The following is a 12,125-nucleotide window of genomic DNA, read 5'->3' on the forward strand; positions in this document are numbered from 1 at the left end:
TGCATTCAAATTAGTTTTGCCTTAACCTTCAGTAGAACTCCGAACATTCTAGAATTATTTTTAGTTCTCCAGGAAACTTAGACCTCGTGATCAGGGCCCCAGTTCCTCTCCACATGGCTATGTCAGGTGCCATGGCTTGTATCAGTATACTTTGAACTTTTCAGTAAAGCATTTATTGGGCTCATTAAAGGGGGTTTCCATGGGGCTTCTATATAGTTGTATTTTATTTCTTCACTGAAAAAAAGAGTTGGGGGAGGGGATATGGTAAATGTGAATATTTGACCAAGCCATGTGTTGGGCACACAAGTGTTCTCTATTATTTCTTACACTTTTTCAATATATTTGAAGTATTTCTTATTTAAAAAATTAAGTTCAGTTTTTCCTTTCTTCCTACTTAGATATTCGTGAGAGTGCTGGCAAAGTGTTTTTATTTCAACACTTTAACATCAGATTCTGGATTGGTGCTGTCCAATAGAGCACTTGAAATGTGGCTAGTGCAACTGAACAATTGAATTTTCAGTTTATTTAAACTTAATTTAAAGGGCCATATGCGTCTACCATATTGAACAGTTCTAGAAGAAAAAGCTACAGAAACCAGGATATTCCTCCAGTGCCATCGGAGACAGGGCTGTATATTCTAATTTGTATACCATTCCTTAGGAAAAATCCTCCTAAAAGATCTTAGGAGTTAATGAACCAAGTCTAAAATTTACTGAAGGAAATAATATCCTAAATATTTATAAAATGTAAGTTTCTTCTTCCCCCATCTTGTACCTGCTGCTTGTCCTTTTCTAAATGAAATGTTTTTCTTTCATCTTGTGTGTGTAAGAGGTGCTCTCTAGTAGGCACTCATGTTTGACAATGATTAGCTCTTCACTAGGTTTAACTACGCCCTGGTCCCTGAGGTCATCAATCAATGTCATTATGTTTGGAAGCAGATGGACAATTCAAGAGCAACCTATGGTCCTTAGACAGTTGGCTGGCTGCTGAGTGTTTAATTAGGTCTCAGCAAACACTGGAGTGAGCCCTCATTGATAAGCTTAGCTTATTAGAGGCCGGTCTCCTTAATGGTCATGGTGATAAATTATGCTAGTTCTGTTGAAAAGAGATGACTAAAAGGACAATTGTATGTTTAAATGAAGGGAATTTGTATATGTATTTGGCGGCAGTTGTTTGCTTTGTTCTTAAAGGATAGTCTGGTGTTTAAAAGTACAAATTCTTAATTTAAGTCTTGGATACTAGAAACCATGTGACCTGAGGCCTGTCTGGTAACCAGCCTCTTGGGACCACCCTGTAAAATGGGAGTAACTCTTGTTTACATGACAAGGATGTGGTTAGGAATAAAGGTGGTGATGCAGGTAAATGTGTTTGCTAATGAAGGGGTCCACAGTATGCCACTGTGGCAGAAAGATTATTTTGAGCTGAAGGCATTTGAAAATCAGCAGATGCAGGAAGAGGCTTTCTCTGCACCACCCCTGACTGCCTCTAAGCAGATCCTTCCAGATGAACTCAATTGATATAAAGCCCCCTTTAACTTCAGGGGGGAAGTGTGACTCCTGTCACCAAAGATGATAAATCACATAAACAGACGTTACTCACATAAACAGACGTTACTAACACAAACTTTAGCTTCCCCCTAGTTTCCCTTATCTATTTTGCAGTTATTTCCCACCATTTATTACCTTTTGAAATCTTAACTCCCTCCCTGTATTAAGATGGTATAAAAGCCCCAAATTCTAGCCACTTCTTCCAGTCACTTTTAGCCCCAAACCCCTCTGGGTAGCTTACAAACCTTCCCCAATAAACTTTGTCTTTTCTCTTGTTAAACTGTCTTTGTCATTTTTAAGTCACAGGCCCCCAATGATTGAACTTAGAAGGTAGAGAAAAAGTTTACCTTCCCCAAAACTAACAGGCAAAGGTGTTATATTTATGATGGTGTTTTGTGGGGGACGAAAAATTACGGCAATTTTGCTGACACAGTTCTCAAGCTTTAATGTGCATCAGAATCAACTGGGTCTCCTGTTAAACTCTGGCTTCTGGCGCCTCCCCTCTGAAAGCCTCTGATACTGTAGGTCTGGGCTGAGGGCCCTGGGGGAGTCTGACGCAGAAGGTCAAGGAGGCCACACTTTGAGAAACACTGCTTCCAGGACCTCTGTATCTGGGAAGATCAAAACTTGGGGGGAATGACCCAGGATGGCCTCACTTTCAATAGTTTCTGGAACTGTGTTATGCATTTCAATTTTAAGTTTATTTGGGTGCCTAAATGAAATAGTATGCTCCTTTCAATTTTGCTTTATCTGAATTTGCTAGCCAAACAATAACTTTTTGAAGTTAAATTATGTTAAGGAGACACATATCTTTAAAATATCAAGCTGAAATGGATTTGATTTGAAATTCAGGGTTACATCATGGAGCAAAATGGTGACTGAAAATAATTTTTCACACAGACACACCTAGCATTTAAACCCATATTATTTATCTAGAGGAACAAAATACTAGTTTAGGAGTTACTAAACTTGGATTTTCTTCTTAATTTTACTGGGCAGATTGCTTCCTCTATCCATGAATCCTCTATTCCTTGGGCTTTGGGATTTGTTTAGGAAATGAGAGAAGTACATGGAGATTTAAGTTATATGATTTTTTAAAAATATTAACTTTTTAAGAATTGACATTATTTATTTTACATAAAGTGCATCACTTGAATTTTATTTGATTTTTTTCCAAACCATGTGTGGGGAAAGTAAGATGGCCTAGCATTATTATCCTCTTGTATTTTATTGCTAAGCATGCCTCTTCTCTCCCTCTGCCCCACCCCCATGCTGGCTGGAAAGCTCTGGTCACCATAGATGATAAATGAATTTTTCATTTGGTTTTGCTCTTTTTTCCTCTTTCTCTTCTGTCAGCTTTGTCAAATGCTGCCCAGCATGAATCAGAAGTGCTGGCTGAACATTTACTGCAGACTTTTGGGGGTTTGGGGTTGTTTTGTATGACAGCATTTACATTTGAATGTCGCCTAACACCAAAGAAATGATTAGCCATTGACTGTATCATCACATCCAAAGTGGAGTAATGGAATGACTTTTTCTGTTTTTTTATGTTCTGGACCAAAGAGAGAAGGGAAGAGGGGAAGGTGAGAACAAAACAAATTCACGGTAGATGTTTTCTGGTGAGGTCTGACAGTTGTCTTAAATAAAAATGAGCTTCAGGAGTGCCCTCAAAACTTCACCTTGAAACAGCTTCTTGTACCATATAAAAGGCAGGCTTTTGGAGTAACCTCTTTTGAACAGCAAAAAAATTGTAATTCAATGACAGAACTTTTTAAAACTTTAAACCTTTTGTATTTAACATGTTCCCTCTCGACTTGATACGAGGGAATGCTTTCTGAGAAACTCTTCCCACTGACCCTCCTGAGGGCATCTGTGAGTCAGGTCAGCCTCTCCAAGGCCTTCATGTGGAGAACACTTTTCTCCTTATAAAGTATGTCCAGAACACGTTTCCTTCAGAACCAAGAACTCTCAGGAGCCACAGAATCTCTGACCTCGCAGCAGGCCATTCTGAATAGTATAAAATGGTTAGAAGATGCCGTAGTGTATGTGGTGATAATATGTCCGTTCATGTGGAACATAAAAAGATGGGGCTCCTGACCATTCAGCTGTACCCCTAAAGAAGAAATGTAGTAGGAAAACACTACTCTTCTAAATATAATTAATTTAAACCTATATTACCTCCATGTCTGCTTTTCCAAATACTATGTGACCCTTCCAAACTGATTCCATCAAAACCACAAATACCTTGGGAAAAATCTCTTGATTCTCTCATTTCTAGCACATTGTGGGGCTGTCCTTTCCCAGTCTGCTTCCATCCATTTTCCAAAAGGATTGCACTCTGTTGCTTTATACATTCTCTATGGCAATTGTCTCATCCTTTTTCACATGGGACTTTGAAAATTATTTTTTGCCTTTATGCAATGGACCATTTAGAAAAGCCCTTGTACTGGTTAGAAATCTGGTCGCTTTGGAAGTTGCCATTCCTATGCAAAAAGTTCCCAACTTTCACAAGAGTTATAAACTTTATATTTTGGTCACCTGGAACTACAGGGGCATTTTGTTATATAGCCTCTGTCATGTTACAAATAGGTCCCCGGCCAGCCCACAGGGCTGTTGAATATGTCCCTGAATTATTATACTGATATGTTTTTTCAGGACACCAGAGCAAACATGCCAGGCATTTTGCCCCATATCATCCTTTAACTCTTGCATCAAATCTTCCAGATAATACTACCATCATTTCATAAGAGTCATGAGCGTGTTAAGTACCTTGCTCAATGCCACATGGCTGGTACTTAGAAAATGGAAATTCCAACCAATTTCAAAGCTGCTTCTCTTTCCACTGCTTTCTCCAGTCTTTCTCTCTTGCATAATGCTTTTTTTGTGGGAGAGCCTATGGGAAAACAAGAGGAGGGAAGGCGGATTCTCATGAATACAGTCATTTTGAATCTCGTATGTCTGCATAAGGAGGCTGGCCTTTGGGCAGATGTTCCTCAGGTGTTATGAGCTGGAAAACTGAGGCTCTTAACCCCAGAAGAGTGGAACCAGGGCTTGGGAACCCGGCAGCACCTGGGTTTTAAACAGGAAATGAAAAGCTTTGTGGCAAAGCTTGACTCAGTCTTTGAAGACAGACCATCATCTGTCTCCAAAAGAGGCCTGTGCTAGGTTACCAGATTGGGAATAAGAGGGAAGGCAGGAGAAAGCATACTAGGTTTATTTTTATCAAAATTGGGGGAAATGTTTTAAAGGATGCAAAACCTTGATTGGTAGGAGGCTGACATGGATTTTAGTTGTAGGAATACTAGTCACAAAGCTATTTTGTCACCTAAGGAGTGACTGGCTACTCTCTCCCCTTAATCCTACCTACCATTCTCTCTACTGGAGTGGTCCCTGTCCACTCCTTCATCACGCACTTCTGCCACATCTCTCAGGTTTCAGTCTAGGGGTCACTTCCCCTAATGAGCCCTCTTGGACCCCCAAACCCTCTTTCTGGAGCCCCTACCTTGAGATATCACTTGCCCCTTATTGTCCGCCTGGTTACTCTTGGTGGAATAGTGACTCTGGACTAGAAAGAGCCAACATTCTCAGGCAAAAGAAGAAATCCAAAAGGCTACATCTTGTCTGACTGAGCTCATGTTAATGCTACCATTAAATTTTGTGCAGACTTTTTATTTTCTAACATTGTTCTTTTTTGATTTATGCCAAAAATGATCATACCATTATGAAATGTTACCATTTTGAGGATGCACCTGTAGGAAAGGAAAAAGCATTTTCCTCCACCCTCTTAGATTTAGTACCTGGAGCCTGTAAATCAAACTGACCAAAGACAGATTAGCAGGAGAAAAAGCATATGAATTTTATTTGATTTTAATTGTTATATAGACAAAGGTCTCACAGAAAGGGAAGTAAAAACCCAAAGAAGCAGTTAGGCCTGAGAGCTTATATACCGTTTTAACAAAGAGCAAAAAATTTATGGAGAACTGACAAGACACAGGGAAAGGGTTTCAAGTTCTAGAGGTAATAAATTGTGGAGAGGTAAATGTATGGGAGAACATGTGGACAATAAGGTCTATTTCAGTGAGGTGTGTTATGTGGACTCAAAATGTTATCTCTAGTGATAAAAGTTTTCTAGTCTCTTCTTCCTGGTACAGGAGAAGGAAGGAGGGACACCTTCACAAAGGAAAATTTATGCCCTGCATTTAGGCAGAAAGGAGGAGGATAAAGAGCTTTCCTTGTGCCTGCTATTCTCAGTTGCCTTCAGCTCAAAACAATCCTTCCGGCATATTTTAGAGTGGTCTACCCTAATCTTCTTTGTAATCTTGATCAACATTCCTTTTACAAATGAGGAAACTTAGTACCAGAAGGAGTATTCACGGGTCACTGAGGCAGGGCCAAGCCTGGAGCCTCACTTCTCTTTCTCCCTCACTGGCTGGCTGTACCCTTGTAGATTCCACACGCCAGTGCCCAGGAAAGGCCCACGCAGGTCCTGCCCCTTTCCCTCCTGTTGCCGTTCCACCAGACTCTGCAGAGAACCAGTGAGTTACTTCCCTGGCCTACCAAAAATGGAGGGTGTGCAGATAAATTTTTTTTTTTTTTTTATGCCTAGAGCACCTGGTCTTCCTAGGTGGTCTCCCATCCAAGTACTAACCAGGCCCGACCCTGCTTAGTTTCCAAGATCAGATAGGATCGGGCGTGTTCAGGGTGGCATGGCTGCAGACTGAGATGAAATTTAAACAAGATATGTGTGACCCAGCTATGAGTGAACCTGGGTGCGTTATTGAACCTCTCCAAGCCCATCTATAAAGTTCATCCCATCTATTAAAAAAAAAAAAAAAGATAATAGTTACATACCGCATAGATTCTTTTCAAGAATAAAAAGAAAAAATAAAAATAAAAGGTGCCATGCACAATACCTAGCACATACAAGCCCCTTCATAAGTGATAAATTCTATCCCCACCAATACCGTGGTAGCAGCTTGGTAAATGCTCTCCCTGAAGCAGCAATATCCGTTGGAAGCTATCGTGGGGGTACAGCGGAGAGTTGCTCTAATGAACAGGCCTACCAGCTTCTCTGTGGTCAGGGCACCTTTGAGGAACTCGTTGCATTTCTTTTGTGTTTGATGCAGAGAGCCCTCAGATGCTCCATTCATGACAGACCTCCATGCCCTCGTGTAAAGGTGTTTAATTAAAGCTGCAGTCCTTTCTTAATTTATCCAATTTTTTGGCTCCTGTGGAAATTTGTGCTTCTCTCATTTTTGTAGTTTTAATTCAACATTTCTTGAGCATCTGATAGGCGCTGAATATGTTACTAGACATTAAAGAAGGATGCAGAGAGGAGCAAGCATGGTTTTTATTTTCAAGGAGCCCACTGCTATGGGGGAGACAGTGACAGGTACAACGGGAAAGGGAGATCAGAGGTTCGTTCTAGGATATGGCTACAGAGTGTTCTGGGGTCCGGAAGGAGAGAGTTTTGCTTGGCAGTTGGGAGGTGATGGAGGAAGGTGCTGGGAGAGCTGGTCCTTTAAAGGTGGCAACAGGTTTGAATAGAAAGAGGCAGAGGGGCTGGGAGTGGCAGGGGGCAGGGGGAGGATGGCAGGAAGTATGAAGCCTAAACCCGTCTGATTTGCCAGGAACATTGGGTTATATTAGGAGAACAGAGAGTGAGAAGGGAAGTAGGACTGGGAAAATGGGCTGGAATGAAATCAGGGAGAACTGTGACTAGCATGCTCAGAATTTGGACTTGACTTGGCATTTTTAGGAATGTCGAAATATAACAAAGCTATGTCAGCAGTGTCAGATGACTTAAAAGGAAAATCAAGAAAAGCTGTTGTAGCAGTCCAGGTGAGAAATAATGTGGGTATGACAGAGAAAGAGGAACCGTGATAGAGGCGTTGTCTCCGACCTCCAACCAACCACCTGAGGCAGATGATCGGGAAGACATTCTGATTTCCGGTTTGTTGGGAACAACTGCTGAGTTGGGGGAGGTGCAAATCTCTGTGTGTGCACTTTCTGTAGCCTCCAACAGCAACTTCTAGGATAGAGCAGAGCAGTACTTTAATGTAGGGCTCCCCCAGGGTTCAGATTTGAGTCCTCTGGGTGATAACTTTATACATTTTAGAGCTGGAGGGACAGATGGAGCACCCCCAAGGGGAGACACGCCCCTGGCTTCCAGGAGAGAAGAAATACATGGTTCTCATCTTAAAGACTAGGCTCCTAACTAAGGCTTTAGAAGGATAAGTGGCTGCCTCAAGGCTACACAGCTGTGCGTAAGTGGGGGTCACAGTAGGGCTTTGTCCTGTGCAGTGAACTGTAATTGAGCTGTGAAGAGTTTGGCTTCTACAACAGGATTGAAGCAGGGGAGTATTCTGTTACTTGAAGGTTATAAATGTGTTACTCAGCCTCTGTTTGCCCAGCCTACACTGTTGGAACAGTAGGGCCGGGTGTATGGGTGTGGTGAATGCAGTGTGACCTTTGAACTTCTCGAGATGGGACTACAGATTCTTGCCCTCTGAGGCTTTGTTCCCATATGGGACAAGAGGCTTTGCCACAGAGAGGGCATTGTCCCTAAGGTCCCAGGGCAAGACTTGGCTGAGAACTAGTGCTCTGTAGTGTCAAATTCCTCATGCCACCTACTCCCCCATGTGCAGGAAATTCAAAGGCAGACACGTCATGGAACAAGTTCTGTCAGAAGCAAGATGGCACAGAGTCTTAGAACATCTTAGGCCCTTCCTCTGCTGCTGCTGAGGACACACCATTTCTCCTGGGGTGGGAGGGAAAACACTTATTGCTCGCCCAAGCCAGCATATCCTCTCATCGTGGACCTGTTTCTTGAAAATCCCTTCCCAGTTGCTTGCTGTGTGACCCTTTGTTTAGTTGGCTGATGTTGTTTGGTTGAATATAGCACAGAGGGATTTCCTGATTTGGTGGAGGAGCAGAGAGCTAATTTTAACTGCCGTATGTCACATCAAATTTGATTCTTGCTTTTATCGTAATCTCCACTAAAAAATAAAAACCAGGAGTAATCCAGGTGACTTGTGTTCTCTAGAGGCAACATAGTAAAACCCAGAGCGCCCCAGGCTTGGAAATCGTGTCTTGCTTTTGCCACCACCTAACTCTGTGACCTTACTTTCCCCTTCAATAAAAGGAGCAAGTTGCGCGAGATTCAGCGTCTGCAGGCTGGCTGTGTGTGGCCAGACCCTGACCCGAGTCATGTTTTGTATGACCTAGACAGTGTTTTATTTTCTAATTGAATTTAAAGGCCTTTAAACTGGGCAAGCACTTGGTGATTTGCCACAGGCCCCGCCTCTCACACCAGGTCAGTTTGGCACATTTCTTCTCTGCCTGGCATTAGACTCCACCAGTCCTGGTGGGGTTCCTTTCAGCTGAAATAGTCTGAGAGTTGAATTTCTTTGCAATTTCAGGTCTTTTATGCCTCTGCTGGCCTTGTCCTTTGGGCATTGGAAGAACTACTTTCTTCAATGGAAAAAAAAAAAAAAAATCACATGTCTGATGTGGGGAAAGCAAGCATCTAGTAACTCTGGGGCTAGTAGGCCAACAGGTGTTATAAGCTGTAATGTAGCCATGCTTTGCTTCTTTTTTTTTTTTTAATATGCTAATACCACAAAGGGAAAATTAACTATGGGATCTCAGGGTTAAGATGTATGAAACTCTACAGTGTTGAGAGTGGTCCCTCAACCAGCAGCATCACCTGGGAACTTGTTACACATGCAGATTTTGGAACCCTGCCCCAGACCCCCTGGATCAGAATCTCCAGGGGTGGGGCCCAGAAATGGGTGTTTTGTCATCCCTAAAATGGGATGATAAAATAGTACCTATCTCATCAGATTATTGGGAGGATTAAGTGATACAATATTTGTAAAGTCCACTGCATTGGTTCTTAAACTTCGGAATCATCACTGTAGAGCTTTTTAATACAGATGGATGAGTCCAACCCCAGTTTCTGACTCAGTAGGTCTGGACATGATCCCAGGTGATGCTGATGCTGCTGGTCTGGGATCACATTTGAGAACCACTGTTCCAGAGATACTTTCTCCTATGTGATAAGTCATCAGGGAGAGTTTGGGGAAGTAACAAGGGGTAGGGATTGCTATTTTGTATGGTGTGGTCAGGCAGAGCTTCTCTGATAAGATGACACTGGGCAGAGATCTAAAGAAAGGGAGGAGGAAGCCATACGACTTTCTGGGCAGGGTGTTCCAAGCACAGGGAATAGGCAGTAAGTACAGCAAGGAGGCCAGTGGGCTGAAGTGGAATGACCAAGGGGAAAGTAGAGATGATGACCTCTGTGGTGTAAGGGAGGAGTAGAGATCACGTGAGGTTTTTAGTCTCATGAAAGACTGCTCTGAAGTGCCATGGAGTTGTTCGAGGATGACATAGCATGTGAAATTGTTCATTACCCAGAATGATCATCACTACATAGTGCTGCCTCTTCTAAATTAACTATATTTCTGGGTAAAGAAATGCCCTCATTAGTGAATAAAAGTTCTTCTTGATAAAATAATTCAAGGTGAAAAAAATGCATAATGAATGATAGAATTAGACAATCAAATCACCATTTTGCACCTCCTAATGAAGTAATTGACGTGGGCATTAATCACCAGGAGATGCTAAAATCAGTAGGAAAAATGTTGGTGTACAGCTCCAGGATGGGAGACCGGGACACCAGCACTTGAATCGTTGATCCATCTTAGCATCATTCAGAGTTGGTGCAACGTGAATAACAGACCTACCCATGGACTGTTCCATCTGGCTTCTGCAAGAAGACAGTGCCATGGGGGAAAGTGGTGGGGAGGGGCTTTTCTAGATTGAAAGAGACATAAGAGATATGCAACATATGGATCTTGTTTGAACCTGATTTTTTAAAAAATACAACCATAAAGGGACTTTTTTGAGGTAACTGAATAATTTGAACACACACTGAATATTAAATAATATTAAAGAATTGTTAATTTTGTTGGATGTGATGTCTTTGTGTAAGAAAATGTCCTTTTCTAAAGAGACATATATTTGTATATAGAAGTGAAATGACATGATTTTAAGAATTCGATCTAAAATACTACAGGGAAGAGTGAAAGAGAGAAAAGAGGCAGAAGAACTGAGAGAAGCAAAATACTGATAATTGCTGACCCTAGCAAATGGTATATGGGAATTTAGTACACTATTCTCTCTTCTTTGTGAATATATGAACTTTCAAAAGAATAGGTTTTTTAAATGCAGATGCAAGAGAAGATGGGAAGGTAAGAAAAAGAGAAAAGGAAGGCCTTGTTGAGAAAGACTATGTTGCTAATAATTCTTCCCTATTTAGGACAATTATGTCAAAGAGCGAAATGCATTTACTATTGCTAGATGTTACATTGTAATCATACTATGAACTTGTGTTAAGACATATTTTATTTCTCATAAAACCAACCCTTAATTTCCTGATTGCTCGCCAAGCTCAGAAAATAACGACAGTATCGACTACACTGATGATGAGAAATAAAATTTGAATGATTTTCCCTGCCCTCTGACATTTGAGAAGCTGAGTACATGCTGCTGTGGGGCAGAGTTGGAAGAAATTTAGGACTATTCTATTTGGCCACACTCCTCTGAGGTTTCACCTCTGAAGGCCTATGAGGCTTTCATTTGCTTGGATGCATAATCTAATTATGCAGACATGATCAGTCAATAAGTGTGATTTTGATCCATAGAATGGATAATACCACAAAAAATGAGGATTGAGAATTGTTTGGAACTGGTGGCTGGAAAACCTGGATGGTCATTACTAAGGTGTGTTCTTGACCCTAAAACCACCCACTTTCCATCTCTGCTCTTTCAGTTAGCTTGAAAATGCTTAGCAGACTTGAAATGTAAGGATTTCAGTGGACTTGAGGTTGTTCTGATGTTTGAAGCCATTCTTCTCCTTAGATTTTTCTTCTCTTATTAAATACTAGGAGACTAAAAGTGGTATTAAATTCTTAAGTGTGTACTAATGAACATCAGTCACTCTTTTTAAACAGAAGAGATTGCTAAGCAGAAACATTAGTATTTAAGTCCCAATTCCTCATTTTGAGTAATTACAATATTAGTTGAAAGAAAAAACATAAGATCTGAATTTTAGGGCTCATATTGGGTCATCTTCGGGTTTTATGGTCAATATTTCCACTAATTTTTCTTGCCCTTTTTTTTTTATTTTTTAAATCTTAATTAGTTTCAAGTATACAGTAAATTGGTTAGCCATCTATATGTTAGTAAAATGATCCCCCCAATTGCTCCCTCCCGTCCCTGACCCTCCACCTAGCCAGTGTATTCATGCTAACTGCATTCCCTATGCCATGCTCCCTATCCCCATGACCATCCATCAGCTACTAATTTGTACTTCTGTAACCTTTCACCCCATTCTCCCAGCCTCCCAACCGCCCCGCTCTGTCCATCACCAAATTGTCCACTATATTTGTGAATCTGTTTTTGATTAGTTTGTTCTTTTTATTCCTTAGATTCCACATATAAGTGAAATCATATAGTGTTTATCTTTCTCTGTCTGACTTAAATACCTTCTAGGTCCATCAAAGCAATATCTTT

At 41.2% G+C, this 12,125-nt stretch overlaps 1 protein-coding gene and 1 pseudogene across 1 annotated transcript in view; one reads left to right on the plus strand and one right to left on the minus strand.

Moving 5' to 3' along the window:
- Window positions 1–12,125, plus strand: part of SLC22A23 (solute carrier family 22 member 23) — a 175,575-nt gene that overhangs the window by 102,375 nt on the left and 61,075 nt on the right. The gene's annotated exons all lie outside the window — the stretch shown is intronic.
- On the minus strand, window positions 6,147–6,265 carry LOC112477735 (annotated as a pseudogene).

This window comes from Pteropus alecto, unplaced genomic scaffold (assembly GCF_000325575.1).
Source record: "Pteropus alecto unplaced genomic scaffold, ASM32557v1 scaffold121, whole genome shotgun sequence".
NCBI classification, from domain to species: domain Eukaryota; kingdom Metazoa; phylum Chordata; class Mammalia; order Chiroptera; family Pteropodidae; genus Pteropus; species Pteropus alecto.